Here is a 24,318-nt window from a genome sequence, read left to right on the forward strand (position 1 = left end):
CTAACAGCTCTCTGCTTCCCCCTCCTCCCACTTCCTTGTAACCACCATTCTACTCTCTGCTTCCATGAGTTTGGTTCTTTTAGATTCCTTATATAAGTGCAATCATGTAGTATTTGTTCTGTAACTCGCTTATTTCATTTAGGATAATGTCCTCTAAGTTCATCCATGTTGTCCAAATGACAGAATTTCTTTCTTTTTTAAGGTTGAATAATATTCCATTGCATAGACATACCACCTTTTCTTTATCCATTCATCTGTTAATGGACATGTGAGCTGCTTCAAGTCTTGGCTATTGGAAATAATGCTGCAAAGAACGTAAGCATCTCCTCAAAATCCTGATTTTAATTTCTCTGGATATATACTTAGAAGTAAGGTTTCCGGATCACATCATAGTTTTATTTTTAAGTTTTTGAGGAATCTTTATACTGTTTTCCATAGTGACTATACCAACTGATGCCCAGAATTATTCTAGGTTCTTTCAGACATACCAATGATGAAAACAACAGAGAGCTTTCATTTTAGAAGGGGAAAATAATCAATAAACAATCAATAATACAAAAAATTCAGAGTGTTTTAAAGGTGATAAGTGCTATGGAAAAAGAAAAGAGAGCAGCCTAAGAGGAAGGAGAGAGGAGATGTCCACTTTGTGCGGAGCGGTCACCAGCACAGGCCTCATCGAGAAGATGCCATTGCTTTATCAGCTAATGCAAGAACTTCAGTTTTACTGCAACTGAGGTGAAGACTTTTAAGCACAGGAATGATTTTCTTTTTTTTTTTAATAGCCAATAACATGTACTATTATAACTGGGTGTCAAGTATAGTTGACTTCATTTAAAAGGGAGGAAGGAGTACTATTAAAAAATGTGTTGGTGGGGATGGTTATAAAACAGCTACCTCACATCAGAAACCCAAAATAACAGCTAACACATGCAATCGTGGCCAGTGTTGTTTAATGCACTTTACTCCTCGTGACAACCCTTCATATGTGACCATTTTCACAGGTCAGCAGTTCCTTATCCATATTCGAATTCTGAACACTAAAAGTTTAAAGCAAGCCAAACTGGTAGCAAAATTTGACCCAAGTTCCTGTGAGACAGCTTATAGTTTTAGATTCATCTCACTTGGCAAATATATACATGCAGAAATATTAACCCACAAAATCTAGGTAACCTTTAAATATCCTAATTAATGAAAAGTCATTGGTACATTTATATGTATACATACAATCTTTTTTTTAACTGCCCTATTTTATTCAGGAGATAGTAGAGTTACATCATATGTCAATTTGCCACACTAAAATTAAACCAGCCATGCTTTAAAAAAAAAAGAGGAAAAAATAAAGTAAAATTCTGTCTAGCATATAACCTAGAGGAAAATGGACAATGTGAATCTGTTGTTACAGATCTGATTTTACAGTTTAAAGATGTGTATTTTTCATACAAATGCCCCCTCAACACTGGACAATTGCTTTATCTGGTGTTCAACCAAAAAAAAAATGTTATTTATTCCAACACTGAAGGACAAATGGGCTGTTTGAGACCTACTGAAACATACTATATTAGCATCTGCATGGCATCTTTCTATTGAATTTTTAAGGATAATTTTAACTAGATATGAATTTGACTAAAGCACTGTCTTTTAAAAACCCAAGATATAACTCTATAACTATGCCATCTAAAACAGTAACCACTAGATACATGTTGCAACTGAAGCCTTAAAAACTGACTAATCTAAACTGCAATGGGCTAGAAATATGTGAAAATATACGCTGAATTAAAAAAAATTTAGTATGAGAAAAAGAATATAAAATATCTCATAATTTTATACCAATTAAGCAATGGAACAGTATTTTGCAGATATTGTGATAAATAAAATATTTTATTAGCTTCACCTGTTCCTTTTTCCCTTTTTAATGTGACTACTAGAAAATTTAAAATTACACATGTAGCTTACATTATACTGCCACTGAACAGCTCTGCTCTGTATAAAATTTCCCAAGTACTTATGTTCTAGAATGAATAATTTTACTTTAAATCACCAAATAGATTAATACAAACACAGATAAAGGTAGTAAGAAACATTTAACAGATGTGCAGAAGTACTATTTTTGTTACTCAAGTGTCTCCATGACTTTAGATATCCAAAGAGGTAACCAAAAATTCAACAATAAAGTAAAAGCCTTCATTATATGATAAGTCTAACTTGTTTTAAAATCCATTTTCAGTACTTCCTTAGTCATAAAGATGTATAAGAGGGTTCTGTGTCCTTTTTCCTTCACTCAGGTTAGAACAGATCTAAGTTTCATGAACCAAATACATATCATAGTGGAATCAGAAAACAGGCAACTTAACTTTAACAGATGGTAAAACTTCAGAACTCCTAAAAAAACAACTCTAGAGTTTACATAAAGCTGGAGAAAAACAAGTCTATTCCATAATAAAAAACTATCAGTAGTAAAAGATACACTGATTGACATTTCCTAAATAGCTTTAAAAGCACTCCCAGGATCTATTACTCTAAAGTTACACATATATACTCCACCACATAGCAGTTCCGCTCCTGTGCGTATATCAGAAATGAATGATTATTTCTACCAAACGACAGAAAGAAGTTCAGAGTAGCCTTATTTTAGCCCCAAACTGGAAAGATATTCAGTGTACACTTACAGCAGAAAGGCTACATGATGGTATAATCATACAGTGGAATATACACAATGGGGTAGGGGGTGGGGGGATTAATACACAAATGGATGACTCAAAGACATAATGGTAATTCAAAAATCAGACATGAAGAGAGTTCAAATTACATGATTCTAATAGTATTAAGTTCAAAAACAGGCACAAGTAATCCAAGGTAAAAGATGCTAAAGATTGGTTTCTGTTGGGTAGAAGCAGTACTGACCAGGGAAGACACCAATGAATGTTCTGGGCTAGGCTGTAGTTAGGCAGGAGTAGGGTAAGCTTAAGTTAATAAACCAAACAAACAAACAAACAAAAAGACCTCTGAACTAGCAAATAAGAGTGCCAATTTGACTATATGAAGTTTGACTTCAAAAAAGTGAGTTTTTAAAAATATGTGATTTTTTAAAAAAGGGTCTGATACATGAGTTATTTTCAAAAGAATTACTTAAAACCAATTCCTATTCAAAATTTACCCAAGAATTTCTTCACACTTAAACTTCTTTGCAGTTTCTTATTAATAAAAATAATAACCAGTTCAACTCTAGTCAACCTACTCTTAATTTTGAGATTACATGATAAACTTTCATAAACTGATAATTCACAATGGCTTCAAAAAGTGTAACAATCCCCTCTATAACTAATAGTTATACACTATTTGAATGTTTGTATCTTTAAATTTGTAATCACAGTAGTTAATTCTTAACTTCAATTTTAAAAGATAACTTTAAATTCCACAAAATTCAGGATCATATCCTTTCTTTCACTGATAAAGTATACGTAAAAATTAAAATTAGTATTTGGGAGTTTATATAAAAGTTATTTTACAGTCCTAATTTGTTTATTTAAATTTGTTATTTGCTTTTACCCTTCCGCTCACAAATGACAGGAAGAGGGAGAAAATGCTGTTTTGCTAATAGTGAATAACCCTGAACAGAGAGAGTTTAATATAATGTGCTGTGGAAACAGAAAAGACTATATTCACCCAATCATAGTGTTTGACAGGGGATTATTTAAGAAAATTTGTAAAACTGATTTTTGTGTTATTTCACGTGAATACAAATTATGACTCTCTAGTTAACAGAGTAATATGCATTCAAAGAAGCTGACCTATTCACTACAACTTTCACAAATACATTATCTTACTAAATGCATGTAGGCATCCTTCCTTCATCTGTTTCTATTCCTAGCAGGACAGCTGGCAAGTTTTTTAAAAGACAAACACAAGACTGATGGGAGGCATAAAGATGGACACAAGAAGGTAGATATGGCTGAAGTGGACTGTGTTCACCACTGACTCTTGCCAAAATTGGCTTGTGTATCCATGTGGGGTCTTGGGGTTGTAAAGAACAAAAATACAAAGCAGGTAAGTTTCTCAACTGATGATCTCAATAGCCTTCCTTCCTAGTAATATATCACGTGTACTGCAGGAATACATTACAGGTACTGCAGACTCGTGGCCTACAAGCAGATGAATTATTATGCTGCACCAGTCTAGACACGTGATGATGCAGAGATGGATGTTCAAAGGCAGAGTCAGGTGACCTCGCTGAGTATGTCCATGGACCCTGATGAAAGACTTCATGCAAATACAGATGCTAGCTGGTCCCTACACCAGAAGGCAGAATTATCACAGGCAAGAAGAACTTTAAGACTGCCTAAATGTTTAATGTATATTTCACAAAGTCTTCGATAAACAGAAGCTTTTTATAACTCATTTTCAAATCAAAACATTCTTTAAAATAGTACTATACTGAAAAGGTAAAAATGTAAATATCTCAGATGTTTAAAAAAAGGGCAAAATTGGTTCCATCTAAACCAGATTTCTTTTACTTATACAAAATTCAGAATTTACCAACACTGAAATATACCCCTCTCCTCTGTTACAATGTCAAACAACTAGTTTATCAACATCAAAAACTTAAGAAAAATAAACAACTAAATCTGGCATAATATTCTTTCTTTCCTATAACAGGAAAGGCTTAACTACTTTAAAAAGTGGAACAAGGAGACAAAATACAATACCTTCTGAATGTGTCTCTTCCAAATGGTAAAATAAGGGGTCCTGAGAACAGAGTTCTTAAATCCAAACACTCTCTGAAAATTAAGAGAAATAAGTGTTACTTCAAGTGCATCTTATCGCAAAGAATTTCAATAGCATATTTTACAATGAAATCTTAACTACTGACTGAGATAAACCATCTGAAAAATGACAAAAAAGATGTACTGCAAGTAAAAATATTCTTAATTTTATATGTTTCCCTTGGGCATAGCTGTTGAGCACATCTGACGAAAAATATGCATTATAAAATTATTTACCAAAATACACTGCCTATCGGTCTTCACACCAATTCTCAAGTATGTGAGTAATGTGAATGACAAAGAGGAATTCTGATCAAGAAAAAGTATTATAATTATTCAATAATCAACACTAGAGTCGGAACACCTAATTTTTTTTCTAGACCATTAGAAACAAAAGATGTTAAACTCGGAATCAGAACTTTCCTAGATACAAGATGACATCAACATGTGGGAAAGTTTATACTTTTAAGAACAAAAAAGAGTAGGTGAAAAAGTTTTTGGCCAGCAAGAGACATAGTGGAGACTTTAATTCTGTGGTGGCTGAGGAAAGTGCGTGCTGATCAACAGGCCGGTGGGCAGTGAGACTGGCTGGTGATAAAGAAGGTCAGGAGCAAACTCGAGATCCCCTCATAGCCACAGTCAATTCCTATCATTCCCATCAGCCACCACATTTACACCTGCTTTACACTTCTAGAATTCGCAACTCCTGTCTCATAGCCTGTGATCAGTTCTCAAGGATTATAGCTTAGCCCCAAATAAATCCATAAACCTGAACTTTAAACTCGCCAAATAAAGTATTTTTCATTATCACTTCATTTAGCCAGTGCCCTTTAGTCTCCTTAAAGCCATACACAGATTACAAATTACTTTGAGCAATGCTTCCTTAACATCCTAGGGAAGCAGGCCCTTCAACCACCGTCCTTTCCCCTGCTCCCTGCTGCTATCCCTGTGACTGGGGGTCCTCTATTCATCCCTGAATACCGAGCACCTAGCATGGAGCAAGGCAGAGAGCTGATGCTGAGAAAAATCTATGAATCAATGAATCGGAGAGACTTTATCAACTGATATACCACGCTGAAGTAAAAAAAAAAAAATGCGAGCAAGGGAAAGAAGGCAGTTAGTTACATGAGCCACTACAGTGAAGAATACTTGTTTTCTTTAATTTCATACGTCATACACACACACTTAATTCTCATTCTCTCTCCCTCTCCCCCTCAGTTCTTCATCAGCAAGATTCTCCTGGTATCTATGGCAATACCCTCCCAAATCCTTCAGGCCACCAGCTCTGCTGGGTGGTAGGCCTCCTTTCTGCCCAAGAACTGGGACTCCAATCCTGCTGTCTGAGGTCCTGAACCTAGTGGCATGGTCATTGAACATTAACACAAATCCTCTAAGCACAAACACCAGCAGCTCCTAAGCTACCCTCCATCAGCAGCAGGGAATGTCATCCACAAGTGTAAGTCAAAGATACCTAGAATCATAACTAAAGGCAGAATGTTCCCAAAATTTTAGAAGTAGACAGAAGGCATCGCCTTAAAATAGAAAAACAAAACAAACAAACAAAAAAACCCTGAGGAGACCTCCTAGTGATTTAAAAAAAAAAAAGCATTATCATTTCCTATTAGGACACTACTTTTTCAGCAGCTAAATAAAAACATTACCAAATCATTTTATGCAATAAAATTTAACCTTACTTTGACCTTCCTCATAAAGCAAACAAACCTCTCTAGCCAATAAGGTTCCATCTGAACTATGTTAAGATGGTAAGCAATACCTTAATTACATTCATTTACACGACTCTGAAACTATTCTGGGCTGAAGTCACTGACTGCAAGGTCACAGAATACAAAAAAGTAGAATGTACGCAATTTATCAAGGAGCAATGATGCACTAGACGGTGGGCTAGACCTTCTCCCTCCCTCATTAGAAGACACCAAATGCTTAATGCAATCAACAGGTGCAGGCGTCTCTAACATCTGTCTGAAATATATCACACATACACACACGTTTATAAATATACATATAAAATATAATAAGAATATGTATTTGAGTAAGTCCACCATATATTATGGTTTTCTTATTAAAACCAACCTGCCTGAATAGAAACCAAGGACAATTCTATGCTTAACAGCATTTAAAATCAAAACATGAAACAGGGCAATTTTTTTTCACTATCTCATAAAAATTGCTAACAACTAAAATTCAGATTATAAAGCTATAACAATTTTTAGGACAAGATTTGCAAACACAGGATGCTAAGCATATAAAGAGTTTCTGTGTTCATTTTTCAAAACTTAAGCATATATTTAACTAATTTGTTTAGAGGAGCAGACTTCTACATGTCTCAAAGCCAATAATACCACATTAGTAGAAGAAATACAACTGACAGAAATTGACTACCATAAATTACAAGGGACAATGTGTATTATTCAAAACCTCAGAATATATCAAAACACACAAAAACAAGTTAACCATACAAAACATTTTCCTTTAGTAAAATTCTAACACAACTAGATATTATTGGCACTTGAATTTACTGGAGAAAAGAGAAAGGAACTAAAAGGATAGGATTGAGGGAACTTTAAAAATCTTTATAATATTAGTACAAATGTAGAGCGTCAAATATTTGTTTTAGGTTTAATATAACATCACCAGGACATCCATTTAAGGAGTTTTTGTCCATTAAATTAGGTAACTCTCCCACATTTAATTTCCTACCAAAGCACTTTTATACTGCTCAAACCAAACTTTCCCATTTAAAAATGATTTAGTGAAAGAGAAGCAATGAAACTATAAAATTTATGCTTCTTCACCTTCTCTCTCTACATAGAAGGGCAAGACTCCTTTCATGTAAATCTGTATTAGAAGCAAATCATTTCATTGTGCTGCTCCACAAAGAACACAAGGATGAACACATATTTATTTAAGAACTATATTCCTAAATAATCTCCAGTACCTTGATGTCACTCTGTCCTTTTTAAATGAGAAATAAAATATCTCAATTTCTCTCGATAAATTAGGAAAATTCACTTTGGAATAGCTTAGTAGTAAAATGCATACATCGATTTTAAAAAGTACTAGTACTATTATGAGCCACATCTAACTTTCAGTGACCATATCTTCCTTAGATATTTTAATTTTCTTTCTATAAGAAGCAATTCAGGGTATAACATGATACATATAATCTGTCTAACTATGTAATGAGCAATTTATGGTTTACACATTTGACAAGGATAAGAGCGCTGGGGCCAATCAGCATCTTATAGCATTGTTTCCAGTGTTCTTGGTCACATTTTTATTTGATTTCAAATCTCAGGCTCACGATAATTTTCTGATAATATGATAACGTACTGTTATTCCTCAAACACCTCTCTCTGTCCACTGAAAAGACTGAATGCTTTATGTTCCCAAAGCTCATTAATTATGATCATAATACCTAAAGTTCAATTTCATATACATAAAACTAGGATCTTCCTTTCCTTGGATCTCAGAATATGTTAAAACCATTTTTTATAACCACAACTTAGCCTTTGTGTACCTTTAAATGAGCTACAACCTTGAACTGAAAATGAACTATATTAACGGCATCACTCTCACAGCTCTCAAAGTTGAGGAAACAAGTCCAAATTTAGGTTCGAACACACTTCATGTTATCAGCACACATCAACCTCAGGTGACCAGGGTAAATCCTACCCATGAAGCAAGTGTGCACGGGTGATTGTACTCCTCTTTCCAACTCTCTTTCTTTTTCTCTTTCCTCTCCCTAGGTGGTCCATGAACAGAAAATTACACTTTTTAAATATATATAATGAAATGGAAGTCAACGATCCTAAATAAAGAAACTTACCAATTATGAACATAAAATTAAATCACTGGACTGACAGGGCTGCTCAGATAACACTCAGCGAAGAACAATGTGACTCAAACCATAAGGAACAGACCGAAAGCACTCAGTAAGATCAAGTGTAGCTAGAGGAGACCCTCTCTCCACTTGAGACACCTGCTACAGAATATGTTCATTGACAGTTCCGTCTAGGAAATATGTTTCTTCCTCTCTCACCTGTTCCCCCACCCAGATGCATTCAACTCCATAAACAGCAGTTATCCCCCATTATAAAACACTTGACGGTTAAAACAATGAACCAACGAAGAAAGTACAATATGCTCTAACTGACATTTACTGCACTGGCCTTGGACTTCTAATCTTTACCAGACGGGCACACAAATCAATCCATCAGCTCATAAAGGTGTGCTTTTTTAACCTCTAAAACAGATGGGATTGGCCAGAAGTGTCTGGCATGTCAAACTGCTAATCACTGCTGCCCTTTGCACAAAATAACCCACTTAAGTTGAGGCATGGTTGCACTGTAACCGACATTAGTCTGTGGGAAACCCATTTAACTGTCACACACTCCCGCCACTCCTGCTCTCCCTTAATTAAGCCTAATGCCTTATGCTTTGACCTTTTGTTCTAGCCTATTAACCCTATCTAGTACAAGTTCAATTATGTTAAACTAAAAACTTTGCTATAAAATATTAAATGCCACGCTCAAAAAATCATAAGGGACATCCTCGCAGCCCTTAGTTCTACACACCCTGTTACTCAATGGATGACAGTAACACCTCACTTTTGAAGTGATACTGATTCGGACAGAGTCAGGAAGAACCAAAGGATCATTGAGATCCACCCGCCTTACTTTACAAACTGAGGACAGCAAACATTAAATGCCTCACCCAGGTCATAGCTTCAGCCGAACCACATGGAAACCTATCTGATCTCCAGCTCTGATCCTTTTTTCTCCATGAGGTCTCTGATTAATAGTTAAACCACCCAGGAGTGTTGTAAGGATACTAATATTTTCACCGCAAATTATCACTTTTCACCACCCACTAAAATACACTTCACAAACAGGCCTAAAACCAAATGAATGAACTCAACAGAGTTTTGAGGTAATTTCTCCTTTCTTCCTTCCACGAAAACTTTCTATCTGCTACTTCTTTTCTTCTTTTTAGAAGTAACAATGGCTACAGAGAACTACTAAATTCTTAAACACTCACAAAACAATATGTACAAATACAATTTTTTTCTTTACTGATGCTTCTTTTAAGCATTCAATAGAGCAAATGACTTAAGCTACAGAACGCAACTACAACTTGACATTTACCCTCAATGGATGAAGCTGGATATCTTTAAAAACATCTTCTTTACACCCATACGGAAATGGACTGCTGTTCACATTTACCAGAAATCCACTTCCCAAAAAAACCTTTTTTTAAAATTTACTGTAAAATAAAATAAAACGTAGTCCAAACTAACATGCTGTCATCACAGGGGTGCTGTGGTTTCAGCATACAGTAATATGTGCTATTATTCCTCTTTCCATTTACTTCATACCACCAGGACAAATTGTTTCACCACTCCACTGTGACACAGGAAAATAAAGACCAGTAACATCAAACAAAATTTGGATTTCTACCTATGACTCATGTGAGGAAATTAGATTCTCAAAAGATTTAAAGTCAGATTTTAATTTTAATCTTTTCTGTTGAATGCCCCAAAACCCATTTTTATCTATTTTTGGTTTTAACCAATACTACCATTTTTGCTTTAGCAACTTGGAACCTTACAGGTTAAGATAATATGCCATTAAGTGAAACATGTAGTAAATTTCAAAAGAAAGATCGTTTGAGTTATGCTAAAATGATGAACAACCCCAATGACAGTATTTACTTACTTTTAAGAGGTAAAAATAGAATGTGTACACAGGTTTAAGACTCATAGTGAATACGCTTGTGTTATTACAATGGAACCTTCAAAGGAAAGCATCTCTTGGCATCATTAGAAGGAATATACACAAGGATGTATAAAATGCAACATCCGCAGACGGATGAGCGGTCAAAGCGAAAACAAACACTGGTAGCAGGAATAACTAGCAGCAAACTAATGAGTCAGAGTCCCATTCACCTTTGTTACTGCAAAGGATATTAATCTAAATGAGACATCATGCTTTAATTACAAGAGTCACTCCATGAAAATAGAAATCAAGTCTGAGTCTCAGACACTGAGGAATCCAATGGTGGGAAATTCACACTAATGTACAGAATCCATGAATCCTTTAATATACTGACTTGACACTAAAAAACAATGAAAGGAATGGGCAGTTCCGACACTCAGGATCAGCACTGATGGAAACACAAAGTAGAATATACCACATTAATAGTAAATGTGCCAATTTTCCTACCCTTTTACTTTGGACAGTAGTCTCTTAGCCTGTGTAACTTCTTTTAGTATGACTTATAAGCAAGTGAATAGAAAAGTATGTGAACCATGAGAGATGTTTTTCCTGTTTACAAAAGACAGCCACTTCCAACCATGCATAAAGTTTAGTAAAACTTTTTGTCTTCACAAGCAAGAAACTAAGTTAAAGTTATTTTAAGGGCATTTGTTAAATCTCAATGCTGTATATGTATATCTCAGATAATCTACACATTTTCTTTAGCATTTGAAAATTAATTGCTAGTCTAGAAATTTTTGAGCTTCATTTTAAAATAATTTTCTTTTCTGCCTTGGCATTATTGATCTTGTTGAACATGATAATGTTCTAACAGTCAGAAAATTCACCTCAAGTGAAGAGCAAATCCTAATTTTAAAAAAATAACAAAAGGACTTCATATACTACTTAAGTCCTATAATTTACTAGGTTTTGAATCAAGTCATTCTTGATATCTTCTAACTTTTCAGATGACTGAACGCCAGAATTAATGCTAGACATGAGATTCTGAGATGCCTCCAGCGTCCCAACCAGTCAAATCCAATGCAATTACATGTGTCGAGCTAGTGGTTCCTATGACTACTGCAAGTGAAGCGAAGGAAACTGCCCATAAGGCTCTAGAAATATTTTCTTTCATTTCCTTAAAAAAAATTAAATGTCGCCCCCAAAGACTTTGCTGAACATGTTTTCCAATATACTGTAGTAACTCATGTATTTTTGAAGAAACTTAGCATTACAAAACAATTTCAAGTGCCAAGTAATTATAATGTCACCAACAGTTATTTTCACTTTTTCCTTCATAGTTAACATGCCTGGAAAGAAGATGATATATTTTAAGGAAGAACTATTATTCCTTTTAGAAGTTCTAATTTAAATAGACCAAAAAAAAATGTAGAACAGCAGTTATTATGCGTAAGTTATTCATAATAATTAGTAGCTGTTAGGTATAAATACATAAAGGCTCCATTCCTAACCCCCTCCCCCCCAAAAAAACTAGATTTTACCAATAGCTGGGATTGGTACAGTTCAATTCAACAAAAGTTTTTAATAGCTTTCTACGTACCAGGCACCTACAGCGCCTACAATGCACTGAGGAATAAGCTCCTATTCATGGAACTCACCGTCTTCTGAAGACAGACATTAAACAAGTGTGGTGTTACAATCAGGAGTACAAAGAACTGTGAGACAAATGCCATCTTGTAGAATCCTGCAGACTGTAATGAGCAGCTACCCTTTCTTGCCCACTGTCCCATGAGTGAGGATATTCTTTTCCGTTTGCTTCCCCGAGGTCAGGAATGTGGTCAGCCGGTTGCCCATGTAAACAGCTACCTTTACGTTTCTTCTCTCTTGCTCTCTTTGCACTTGCTTCAGGGCACTGGTCACCACTGGTCTACACAGTACCCTCTCATCTAATCTGCTAACTCTTCACAGGAGGATGGAGGAATAGGGACTGTAACCTTTGCATTATGTCCCCAGTTGAACCAACAGACACAACCACCTCCACTGATGGTTTCAGAACACTACTCCCTGATAATGAGCAGAGCCGGCCTGTGAGTGTTCTGACCACACACGTCAAGTAAAGTTACCTGACTCTCTTAAACTACAAATAGAAGTTCCCCTGCGGAATTTTAAATAGAACTCAAAACGTATGCAACATGCAGAAACAAAGCTGCGGCAAGAGCAGATGAGCACCTGTACTGTAAAGTTTCTCTTTTTAAATTCTCAGCCCTAGAAAATATATTCCAAGTACTGGAATATCAAATGAATCGTAAGAATGTTCTGAAGACAATTTTTTAATAGCATGAGAAGAAAATAGGCTACAAAAAACAAGGGTGGTGTAGTTGGCCCTGCTCATTCCACTTCTCAAGACCTAGTCCTTATCATTCCAGATCCTTCCTCGGGGGCAGCTCAGATTTAGCCCACTGCTGGATCCATCACCAAAGGTTAGGACCTACTCCTTAACACCTGGCACACAAGCCCCTCTCTCTGAGATTGCCTTAACAAAAACAAACAACAAAGTGTGAACTAAATCAAGATTTGATTTCTTATCCGAGTTAACAAACCCAACTGTTCGCTATTGGTTTTAAATCCTTAGGTGCTCAATGTCCTCCTCTGTAAAATACAGACAAAAATGTTTTGGAAACAATGTCAAAAATGTTGGAAGATGAGTAATCGTTTACCCTAGTATCACATGGATACCCCTAGCAATTAAAAAAAAAAGTGAGAAATTAAGAAAACAAAATGGAAAACAGGGAAAAAAGGAAATAAAATATAGAAAAAATAGATCAAGAGAAAAGAAATACGTATATAAGTATTTGATGATCACAGTCCACACCAACTACCTAGCCCATGCGCTTGGTTGTTAAGATGCCTCTATAAACCGACCTGTTTGAAAATGAGGAAGTAGGACAAGGTACCTCTTAGGACAAGTGCACTTAAATCCAGAAATTCCACAGCTGCTACCAAATTCCCTTCCAACATGAAAAGCTATAATTCTATGAAATTACTTCAGTTTGTAAAAGCCCAAGCCAAAGAAATTAAAGAAGAAAGAGGAGGGGGAGGAAGAGAAGGAGAAAACGACGATATAAGGCTGATTCAGGTAAGTCAAGGATTACCAGGACAGGTAAGAGTAGCATTTTACTAACAGAGTGAACAATGCACTGCTTTGAGTTTTGCCTCAATAACATCAAACATCAGGATATTAGGAAAGCACCAGGTGGTGAAGCAAAAACTTCCACCTTCGATCCTTGACCTCACGCAGATTTGGTCTATTTCAATTCATTTTTTAAAAAGATAAGGATGGGTTAGGGAAATATAAATACATATCTGAACTCCAGAATGATTTTTTCCCCCCAGATTATTCCTTACACAGTTTCTCTCTTATTTGGCCAGATACAATATATTCTCTTAAAAAATAATTATATTTTTTATATATTCCTTTGTAGCTTTTACATAAACCTTTTTGTTTATCCAACATTTACTTAGCAATTCAAAATCCAAAGCACATTAGAAAATATTATGTGTATCAGCCTTATTACTCATCCTTGTACCTCCAATACAGTTTCAATTTGACTGTACCTTTTAGTGTAGAGGGAACCACTCAGCTTGATTCTTTGGAGGGTTCAAAATTCCATAAATTTTAAATGAGGCAAGTAAAAAAAGGTGGAGAGGTTTATAACTCTATTTCTCATGGCTCCAACAATAAAAGAACACACCTGATGTGTACTTAAAAATACATGATGTGCCACAAACCTCTCTCAAAAACCTAACCATGGTCTACTCCCAAAATGAAGCCGGATACTTATCTCTCGATCTCTGCATCATTCTGATAAACTGACAAATGCATTGTCAATGTCCTCTCTGTATCACAGAGACTAGTTTATAAGCACAGCATAGTCTTCAGAATGAAACTACTGGGGGGGAAGATAGGGCAATAAAAATAAAAACCACGTTAAGAACCATAATAGTCAAGAGCTTTAACTTTCCAACCAGGAAGAGCGATGCTCTGAATTTGCTACAACTGCTCCTTGAATGGGACAAACATAATTAGCCTTGGGGATACCTGGATTAAGACCATGACAAGCTATTTTAATGAATTACATCAAGAAACACAGTTGCTTTCTCTGCCTCAAATAGCACTGTGGCAACTCTGCTGTACACTTCACAGGAGCTGAGAGCCCCCACAGCTGCCCTTGGTGACTGCATCTCCCTCCCGTAAGCACAGGAGCAGGACACCAGCTCTCTGAGAACTGCCAGCAACTCCTGCAGAAACAGCTACTGGAAACAGTGAGCCTTCTCAGTGAGACTGGGCGGACACTGCCTGAGTTCTGCGGCTATCAGGAGCAGGGTTTTGTTTTGTTTTGTTTTGTTTTGTTTTGTTTTTAATGACTTTCTAAAACTCAGATAGAAACTGATTTTCTCTTCAAAAGATGACATATTTTCATGGAAGAACAAATTATTATCAATGAAATTAGCTGTGTGACACCTGGCAAGTTACTCAGGCATCTCTCAGACTAGGTCTCTTTATCAGTAAAACAGAGAAAATGATGCCTGTGTGTCACAAGGGAACTGCAAAGTGGCCAGCACCAGGCCCGGCACAAAGCAGGTGCCCCCAAATCTTCCCTCCCTAGTCCTCCTCCCAATTAAAAAGGAAAAGGCAAAAGGCAAGTAACCAAATAAATAACTTTTATATTTCAAGTTTTGACCCAATCCTCTCTGCTACTTTCAAGACCACAGCCTTGAAATCTCTACTGTTTACTGCCAACAACAGCATGCACTGATGTAAAGCCAGAATTTCAGAATTTAGAAATGAAATCTAACAGATCCTACAGATGTTGCCGAGGGAGATAAAAGGACTTTGCTTTCATCTGTATCATACATTGGTTTAGCAGCAGTCTAAGCTAGAAAAGTTTGCGTGGAGTAACAAAACAGAAACACTTTTTAAAAATATGCTTTTCAAAAATCAAACCTGAGCCCATATGACCCATTGTGCAAATATTTCCTTTAGGGGAAAAACTGCAACTGTGATTAATTTCATCTTGAAGGTATTTCTTTTACCCCATTTGGGAATGTTTCAAGTGTTTTCAGATACCTTTTCTCAATGTTCTCCACATTCTTCTGTCCTTCTTCCTTCCCTTAATTTGTTTCTTTTCCAGGGTATAAATCTACCACTCTATTGTAGATCACTATAAATTCACAAATTCAGGAATCAAAAAAATTCTTAAAAAGTATGCATTTCAAAAATCAGTTATAATCCCTTAATCATTTCATACCTCTTGATTTCAAGATAGATTCTTCAAGACAGAAGTCTTTTTTTTTTTTTAATTTAAACTTCTAATTCTCTAACTTTGTGTCCTGTTACATGTCAGGCTTCCTTATCCACATTATCTCATTGAATCACAACAACTAGAATAGTATTCTTATTCTGAGACTGCATATAAATATAATCTCCTCTTATTATTGCAATGCTACCTTATCATTTGACTTTTTTAATGCCATAACATTTAGCATGCTCATATGTTGCCTACAATACAGGCAAATTCAACAATTAAAAGCACAACGACAAAAAAGAAACTAGCCTAGCCATTATGTGACTAACTTTTCTCTTATCTAAAGCTAACCACCTTACTTTTACCTGGTACGAGCCCTCACATAACTGATGAAGAAGGTAAAAGTAAAATAATCAAAGCAGACTACTAAAAACACAAGTTCCAAACTCCTTAGCTCCTGAGCTGTCCTCAATCCATTAGCAAATTACAGATGTGAAAACAAGGAGTAGCTCTGACTATCATTTAACAGGTGACTGAAAAATGACTTTCTTAATGAGAAGTCCAAGGGTGAGAGACTCCTTTCCACCAAGGCTCTGCACAAACACCAACATCAGGTCAATCAGAGCTGTCCTAGTCCCAGTGGTATCTTCAGCTGATGACTCAAATTTCCAACTGGCCTCCATTGCTGTGTATTAAATATTTCTTGGAACTCTAGGCTTTGTCACACAGTGACCTGGAATTTAAGGCAAACAAGGCATTCTTAAAGATATTTTTGCCAAATGACACAAAGTTAAAGAGGTAAGATGGGTTTTAATTTAGAGCTTTTACTCTCTGAGTTATACCAAGTTAAAAACTTTTTCTGAGGAGAGTGAACCATGCTAGGTTTGAATTTCAAACACTATTAACTCTGTCAGAGAAGCAAGTTCATTTCCAAGACCCTTAACAAAATGCGTTTTTAACCCCAGCCCTATTCATTGAAAGAGGAAGGAAAGAGGGAAGAAAGGAAGAAGGGAGGAAAAGAGAAGGAGGAAGGTGGGAGGGAGAGTAGGAGAGAGGATGGATGGATGGATCGGTGAATGTCACAAGCTCCTTCCTAGACAAAGTTTCAACATCTTCTGAAGTTCTTGAATTTATTCCAACCAAAAACCAAATATGGTAAATTATAATTTCTTTAACAAATAATTATCCATACATTATCTTCAGTAACAATCTATTTTGTAATCTGGTATAGCTTTAAAAAAAAATCTTAATACTACTAAGCAAATATAGTAGAGGCCTCTTTTTCCCTAACTCCAAAGAGTAAATTTTTTCTACATTTCTGAGTTGCCAGTCTTCTAAGGTCTTCAAATCTGCTTCTCATTATACTGCTCCTACAGTTCTAGGCTGAACAATCCCTAGCATGGTTCAAGGTATTAATTTTAACAAAATCCTAATACAAAGGTAAAATGTACCACGTTTACTTTTTCCTCATTCTTATTCTCAGTGTTTCATGAACTTAAGAAAAATGATCTGTTTCAGGTGTATTGATACCCCAAAATGCCACAAGTCTTGTTATTCTTTATTTGTAATATTTGCAAGGCAGTGTGGGGATCCATTTGAATTTTAAGGTTCATGATGCAGAGTATGTGGTATAACAGTGACAGTAATTAGTATCGCACCCCACTCATCTCAATTCCTACATTTACTCCGAAAAATTAAACTTACTCTTCATATCTGAAGTAAAACAAAAGGAAATTTCTGTTCTAAACAAACTCTAATTTTTAGAATCCGAAATATTCGCTATTCATTAAATCGAACATTAAATTTCAAGGAACAAAAAACAACAGATGGGCATCTATATTACACTTTGCAAAAAACTCCGATAAGACTTCAGAGGTCTCTTTGGTCCCAACCCCCTCCCCCCACCTCGAATCATAAGATACTGTGCTTAATGAAAGCATTCTTTCTGTGGTCATTTACATCACGTTATCTTTATCAGAAATCTTATGAAAGAGTTTTCCAGTTCACCACTCAAACTTCAGCACTGTTTTCCATGTTTAATAAGACCCTCGGAAAACAACATCTCAAAATAATAAAAAGTGATCTTAATTCAGTTCCTTTTAAATAAGCTATCACTCCTGGTTTTATGCTGGTACCCAATTTTGACCTTCCACCTTAGATATGTTTAAGAGACATTCAAAAACACAGTGTGCACATGTGCCAAGTGGGAAATTTGTTCTTTCTCCCCCTTCAAACCACCACTATTTGTATAATATTGCTGCCCTCATAAAAGGGAATCCATTACCATCAGCAATTCATGTCCCTGCTTCAGCATCAGATGCAAACAGGATACGGAAACAAGATCTCTCTCCTCCATTTACTTTTTGTTCATTCCAACCTCTGGAGGTAACCCTCAGTTCCAGTCCATCGGCCTGCAGCATCATCTGACACTCTGGATTTGTACCTTCTCAAGTCTTGGTGACCATCCTGGTGTTGTATTTCTCCAATTGTTGGGTTAATCTAAGTATTACAGAATGAGTTTGCTCATTTCCGCCCCCCGCCCCCGACAGTCCCCTCAAAAAACTACAACTTAAGGAAATGCATCTTGAACAATTTAATTTGCACATTCAAACTTAGTATCCTGAAAGCCCCTCCTGCCCCATTTTCTGTTCAAAGTGTTTCTCTGACTCTTCATCAGTAATCAAAAGTTGTTTTTCATAAAAATATTTCTCCAGTTGGAAGACAGGCACAAAGGGCTTTGTCAGAACAGCAAAAGCTTTTCCCCCCAATCTTCACCCACGTAACAGTAAATCACTATTAAATCTAACCAAAACAAAACCCATCCTTACTGTGTGTCAGCCACGTGAAGGGGCACATGGACAAAGCACGGGAGTATAGACCTTCATCCCAGCACAGCCAAGAGGGGAAGCTACAAAAATGCAGGCAATTTTCATGGAAGAAAACACCCAAAGATGCAGAAGCTATTTATTTTAGAAAAGAGGACAAGAGAGTGAGAGAGCCCTAAGGAAAGAGCGGTGACATATAGACAGATAAACTGGAACTCCTCCTCTTCTCTACTGACCTACACTTTAAAAACTAACTGTATGCAGCAATCTAAAGTTTGAAAAGCAAAACTAAACCTATTTAAAGTGAACAATTTTTTCTTGATAAAAATTTGAGGTCTGGGGCAGAATTATTTTTTAACCCAATACACAGAGCTATCATTGGTTTTTCAGAACACTTAAAAATGAGCTTTAAGTTTCTTCCAATTTTAAAGTTTTAAGATTAAAAACCTAATCCCTTTAACGTCACATAACCTAAGCCACTGATTTAGTTACTTCTGTGCCACCGTCTGCTAGTATTGGTTTGCTATGGAATCTGTACAATTAACAATAACCTTCCTTCTCATCTTTCTAGGGAGCCAAGAATGACATATCTCCTTATCTCCCCATTTGTGACATTAGACTGACATATTTTGCCTCATCTGTCACCTTCCATAAAACTCTGCTTTCAGATAAGAGTTAATTCATTTTTAGTTGTCCTCAATGTTCTAAAATAGTGATGTTTGATGGAATTAATACAGTGCTCTAGTTTTCTCTGTTCAACTGGTATTTAATTAAAGATCTTGGAGGCCATCTTTCTCTCGGGTTACACCATTTAAACAAGGAAAGCTACTTCCTCCATGGACAATGCGCTAAGCCACATGGCAACAAAGCGGCCTTGCTGAGGTCTCCCATTTGACAGACTGCTTTACTGTGTATAAACTGCCAGCAAGGCAGATCGCCGCTTTATTTCATGTTGATTTTACTTTTCGCATGTCTGAACTACAACTCTGCTACAGCCTACATTCTCTCTTACCCTTAAGAGTTTCCAGATTTTCTGGAGTTGTGATATTCGCTTCTGTTTTTATTTGCTCGTTGCTTTTGTTTCACCTGGACCTCAAAAAGTCCTAATAGTATTTACTTTGAAAGGTTTCTTGAATCCCTGGCAACAAAACAATGCAGAGAAGCTTTAAGCAATCAGAGCTACTCTGGAGCACAAACTGAAAATTTGTGTGTTTTAAATTCTTTTGAATTAATATCTTTTGGGGAATAGCCCATTCAACTTGATACACCATAATTTTCAATGCTAAAGGTAGCATGGTTAATTTAAACTGGCACTTGCTATTTATTATACAAATAATTGTTCCCTCGGATGGCCTTTTGAAAGCCAGCGCCTCTTAATAATTTTTTGGCTATCTTGGAACCACAAGAGACATGTCAATTTAAGCAAACTTCAGGAGCAATAAACTAACAAACAGACTCTAGGTGGTGGTATAGGTTATTTTTTATCATGATGTTTTGCTCTTAAAACTGCAAGAGTCAGAAGAGCTTTTAGCCTCTTTTACTGACACTTTTTTATTCCAAACTTACACTATTTTAGGGTGTTAAATTAGTAAAATGTAAGTTCTACAGAGTTTGAAGACACATGCAGGAAGTGAGTCCAGGTACTAAACCTGGTTTTCTTTGAGATGGTAGAGAGCTCACTGGAGTAAAACCAACAATGAGGAGTCCTCTTTCTGTTTGTTTTTAATACATATTTTACTCACCCTCCTCGAGCACTTTCAGTGGTTAAGTACGGAAAGGGGTCTCCCCCACCCCCCCAGAGGGCATGAAACAGACTAAAGTAACAATCCTACAGCCTGCAGGGTAGTGGCTATTCCACTGACTGCTTGCCTTCTTTGTCTCTAGAAACTAATTCCAGGCAAAGAAAAGTTACTACTGGTGATGAAGCCACTACTCTGTGAACCAGTTAAACCCAATCCACATCAGCAAACCGCTGGACAAAACCAGAGCAACTTACTTAGAAGTGGAAAAACATTTCAACATACTCCAAACAGCAACCCACTCTTACATGCCAGGCAGACGAAGCACCATTTGTTTAACAAGTCCACTTATTTCAGTGTCTCTTCAACAAAGGTGGCAAACTGGTGATTAAACATTGAATAATCACATCAGGAAGATGCCACCCACTTGCTAAACCTGTGATTCACTAATAAGCAGGTTCAATGCAATTCGTAACTTAAAACAATGAATTACCAAAGTCCTTTGCTTCACAAATCTCCCCAAAATGTAAAGAGCATTCATCATATATAACCCAACAACTATTTTTACTTTGGACACCTAGAGATGGTCTCTCTTCCTCTAAAAACAGTTTTTCCCACACAATCTCACATTTAATCATTTTACATTACCGGAGACACAAACTCCAACTCAATTCCACCAACTGACTGAAAAATCTTTGTAGCTAGGAACGTCTTAATTTTTTTCCAAACTTAAATTCTCTATTAACAAAACGTTTTAACGCTAAAGTACTTAATCTGTTTTTCTTTTACTATCTTCAGAACTCAACTGAATCCCTAACGAGATAGAAGGTAGAAACTCCTGTAATGCTTCAGAGATCAACATGTGTCAGACTCCCAGCTAGTTCGCCTCTAAGACACAGTTGATTCCTTTGTTCCTTCACACCGAACACCAACTCCTGATTAAAATTTGGAAACTACTTTGGAAAGGATGTGAGGGTTTGTAGACTATTTCTAGGGAAATCCCTCATAAAACAACAACGTTCACTAGTAATAGTAAGAGCACACAGATAGAAGAGAGAAAAAAGAAGCCTTCCGAAGCCTCCCAGGACGTGCACGGGGCTCACTCTAAGTGTGAGCCGGAATTCTGGCTCCGGGGTAATGTGATGGTTGAGGCCTCGAGTCCCAGGGGCCTCGCCCTCGGGAGGGGAAAGACAAGTACGGACGGGCCAGGCCCGGGGGTCTGCGGGGGGCCCGGGAACGCGGTCCCTTTTTCTCTTCACTTTCCCCGGCCCAGGATCCCCCGAGCACAGAGCAGGGAGGCACCCGGGCGAGAGGCGGGGAGCTGCACCCGGCGCCGCCCAGGACGCCCGGGGCAGCAGGACTGAGAGCCGCGCGGCGAGAAACGCCCGGGACTCGGACCAAGGGGGCAGCCGAGCGGGGCGCGACCCCGGCTCCCGGTGCCCGGCCCGGCTCAGCCCACCTCCACCCCACGGCGGCTGCCCCTCGGCCCACGACTGGCACGGACGCGCCGGTGAGCCCGGCGCCAACTCCATAACTTGCCGGCCCCGCTGCCCCGGCCCTCGAGTTCCCAGGGAGACTCGGACCCAGCCGAAGAGGCGGGATTTCCCCGGAAACGATCCCCAGACCTCCCCAGCCGCCGCCGAGCCCACCCCGCAGTCCGCGTCTTCTCCCGCCGCCGGCAGCGCTGGCCCCGCCGCCCCGACGCCCTCGCGGCCCTGCCCGCCAACGCCAACCCGCCGCGGGCCGCACTCCCGGGCCGTTTCCGGCGGCGCCGCCGGCCGCTCCTCCAAGCCCCCCGGCCGTGGCCGCCACTCACCCGAAGCCGCCGCGGCTCCGAGCCTCGAGCTCCGGCCGGCTCACTCCGCGAAGGCGCCCCGCCGCCCCGTCCTTCCTCCCTCGGCGCCCCAGCCGGCTCTCCCCTCCGACCGGCAGCGCTCCCGAGCGCAGCGGCGGACGCGAGGCCACGGGCGGGCGCGCGAGCGGGCGGGCGTGGGGCCGGGTCGTCCCTCCGCCTCGGCCGCCGCCTCCTCCTCCGCCTCCTCCTCCGCCGCCGCCGCCTCCCGAGTTCGGGGCTCTGCTGCAATGTCTGCGAGGCTGACTTTGAGCGCCTCGCTCGCCGCCCGCCCGCAGCCGCGCTCCTCCCTCCGCCGCCGAGTCCGCCGCGGCCCAGTCCCTCCCCTCGCAGCTCCACGCCATTCAGCTCTTCAGCCAAGTTTCTTAACCCTTTTTTCCCCCTCTTTCCCATTGTCACTGGGGCAGGAGGAAGGCACTCGGGTCCCGGCGGCTCGCGGGAGCTGAGGAGCCCCCTCGATTTGGTGATTTTCCTCCTCGCCCGCTCCGGACGGCCAGGCGGGGGCCGCAGGGCCCCTGGGCGGCAGGAGGCCCGCGGCGGCGAGGCGAAGCGGTTGCTCCACGCGCCGGAGCCGTCCCCCGCGGCTCTCGGCTCTGTCCAGCCGCCCCCCGACCGCCAAAGGCACCCAGACAGCTTTTCCCGGGGCCCAGGGGCTCGATCTCATTACCCGGGCCGAAGGCTCGCCTTGGGGGCACAGCCGGGGTTCGGTGCGTCCCGGGTTCCCTCCTGGGTGCCGGCGGCTTAGGGTCCCCCTCCTCCCATTTGACCCCACGACACGTTTCCCCTGGGCCCCCTCTCGCCCACCCCCAACTTCCACCACCTTGTAATCTGTGTGTCTCGCTTTAATCTTGGCGGGGGGAGGGGGGGCAAGGGCACTAACTGCAGGTCACTTTGACCTTACGCCCAGCACATAGGAGGCACCCAGGAATACATGTGGAGCGACTCCGAGAGGAAGACTGGGAAGGAGACCTGAGGAGTGCCCCGGTCAGCTCCTCGGATGGACGGAGGACCCAGGAGCAGGGTTAATCTTCAGCTGCTTTGTCACTGCGAAGTCTCCAGCCGGAGTCTGTCAGCAAATCTACATCATCCCCGGGAAGAATCTGACCCTACGAGACGAGGCGAAAGGAACGGGGCTGCCACTTCTTCGGCAGCTCTCCTCAGTTCCGTCTCCGAATAAGAAATAACAATTACATCACGAGGCCAGGGCGGCAGCTCTGTGGAGACTCTCGGTTTCCTTCAGCCTAATCTCGCTGAACCCGCCTCTAAATTTGGGGGAGGGGGGATATGGATTGGTGAAGAAAGCGGAGGGAGGAGAGAGTCAATAGGAAACCATAATTTCCCCCTTCTCCCTGTGTTTGCTGTTTTAAAATCGTATCCTCAACGCTCCCCAAACATCTAACTAGAACTATTAACACCCCCTCAACACCTCCCCAGATGTCAGGTTTCTTTTTGACTCTAGCATCTAGCATTTAGTAACTCGCCATGAAAAAAAAAAAAATTACCAGGGGAAATGAGTACCGTTGCTGAAATTGTTTTTTGCTTGCTGCAAAAACGCTGAAGTACAGCTTAGCCTCACTTTAAACTCCGAAATGGCATGCCTGTGTTAAAATACTTATTACACAAGTGAGTGGATGAGGCACTCCATCCTCATACGTAGATTTTCACGTCCTTAAGAATTCGATAGCATTTGAAAATAAGAGTTAATAGTGCACTTGAAAAAAAAACTATCGGAGTCATAAAGCAGTGTTCTATGCCTGTTATGTAATGGCTGTGTTGTGCATTTAGAATGTCATTTAACCTGTACAAATATGAATGAGCATTTTGGAATACCTTTATAATCTTAAAAGTGAAAGTAATTTTTCAAATTAATGTTTAATAAAGCTCCTAGCACAGTGCTGGGCACAGGGTAGGAATATTTTTCTTAATGGTGATGGTGGATTAGAACAATTTTAGAACGATTATTTTACATCACCCTAGTAATTCAACTGTGCAATCTGTTGCCATCTTATATAGCTTAAACCTCATATGATAGCTTATCATTTGCATATAACATTGTTTGAAATCTGCTCAAGGCAACTTAGTAAAGTCTGCTGTTCTATAG

General features: G+C 39.2%; 1 protein-coding gene across 4 annotated transcripts in view; it reads right to left on the reverse strand.

Annotated features, from left to right (window-relative positions):
- Positions 1-23,403, reverse strand: part of NRIP1 (nuclear receptor interacting protein 1) — an 85,892-nt gene extending 62,489 nt beyond the window's left edge. For 3 of the 4 annotated variants that reach the window (XM_064496497.1, XM_031457883.2, XM_031457892.2), the window contains exons 1-2: positions 22,182-22,400; positions 4,704-4,775 (exon numbers count right to left, since the gene is read on the reverse strand). The gene's annotated coding sequence lies outside the window, so the exon portion shown is untranslated. Of the gene's footprint in view, positions 1-4,703; positions 4,776-22,181; positions 22,401-23,186 lie in introns of those variants that run through there. The other variant, XM_031457887.2, reaches the window with a different exon arrangement.
- Between the last annotated feature and the right edge of the window lie 915 nt (positions 23,404-24,318).

Source organism: Camelus dromedarius, chromosome 2, assembly GCF_036321535.1.
Source record: "Camelus dromedarius isolate mCamDro1 chromosome 2, mCamDro1.pat, whole genome shotgun sequence".
Lineage (NCBI taxonomy): Eukaryota > Metazoa > Chordata > Mammalia > Artiodactyla > Camelidae > Camelus > Camelus dromedarius.